Here is a 1,567-nt window from a genome sequence, read left to right as displayed (position 1 = left end):
GCCGACTCGATGGCAAACAACAACAACAACAACATAAAGAGATTTATGCTAAATTTTAATTAAAGTGCTGCATTAATTTGGATATATTGAAGTCATATCATGCCAGAAGTACATATATGTATATAGTTCACCAGAAGTCTGACACATCATTTTTAAGTCCATTCAGTGAAATTTGTCCTTTCAGTGGACTAAATGATTAACCAACCAACTCACTACTCTCTCAACGATGAAATGACTAGATGACAAGTTGAACTTACTTATGTTTTATATTTTACAAATAAATAAATGAACACATAATGGTTTCTGGATTTTTCTTCTTACATCAGGCTCCCTGATACTATTTTGGCTTTTTGATCACTGATCAACTGTCAAGTATTGACAGATCTCTGGATACTAAAGGATTGTCATACTCTTCCACCCATTTCCTGTGCTTTAATGATACAACTTCAGAAACTCAAGGAAGGGTTGCTATGAGGCAGATCCAACTCGACAGCAGTAGGCAGTAAGTTTTGTTTTATATGGGTATACATATGTGTGTGTGTGTGTGTGTGTGTATACCAAACTCACTGCCATCAAGTTGATTCTGACTCATAGTGACTTCCATTGTGTTTCCAAGGCTGTTAATCTTTACCAGGCTACCTCATCTTTCTTCCACTGAGTGACTGGTGGGTTTAAACAACTGATATATATCAATATCTCTATCTCTATCTCTATCTATCTATCTATCTGTCTATCTGTCTATCTATCTATCTATCTCTATATGTATATATTGTGTTTTGGGTGCAAATTTACATAGCAAGCTTGTTTTATATTCAACAGTTCATGCACACTCATGCCCTGATTACTGTACCCAACAGAAAAAAATCTCCCCACTCCTTCTGTGACCACCCCCTCCCTTTACCCTTCTTATCTATGTATTCCTGTCTGTCTAGCTTTCTGCCTATGTGAATGCTACCCTTCTGCCGTCTCATGGCTGATTGATCCAAGGGGAGTGGATCTCCCTAGAGTAGGTGGGTGCATTGACCTGGGGTAGGTGTTCTGTATGTAGGTCTTTCTACTATTGGGCTGAGAGCTAATCCATGGAAATGAGTCCATTTCCATTTCTTATGGGTAACCCAGGACCATAGTCTTGAGGGTTTCACCAGTTTCTTTCTGACCAGTAATTCTGGTCATTTTTATTTTTTTGAATTTTGACCCACATTTTCCCTCCCACTCTCCCCAGGTTCTCCAGATTTGATCTCTTTCCCATAGGTTGGCTTAATAGCCAGGCATCATCTAGTTCTTCTAGTATCAGGTCATGGAGGCTGAGGTCTTCATGGTACATCTTATCTTTGGACTAATTGTTTCCAAATGACTTTGATTATCTTGTGGCATAGTGCCTAAGGCATCTAAATGCTAACCAGAAAGCTGGCAGTTCAAACTCAGGAAGGATGACCAAATCTACTTCTGTAGTGATACCACATTAGAAACCTAAGGAGGGGCTGCTATAAGTTGGATCCAACTCGATGGCAGTGAGGTTTTTGTTTTTGGTTGATTTTTTTTTTTTTCACTCTTCTTTGCTCCAGAT

This window comes from Orycteropus afer, unplaced genomic scaffold (assembly GCF_000298275.1).
Source record: "Orycteropus afer afer isolate SDZICR_OR568_19922 unplaced genomic scaffold, OryAfe1.0 scaffold00184, whole genome shotgun sequence".
NCBI classification, from domain to species: Eukaryota; Metazoa; Chordata; class Mammalia; order Tubulidentata; family Orycteropodidae; genus Orycteropus; species Orycteropus afer.
Note: the sequence above shows the minus strand (reverse complement) of the source record.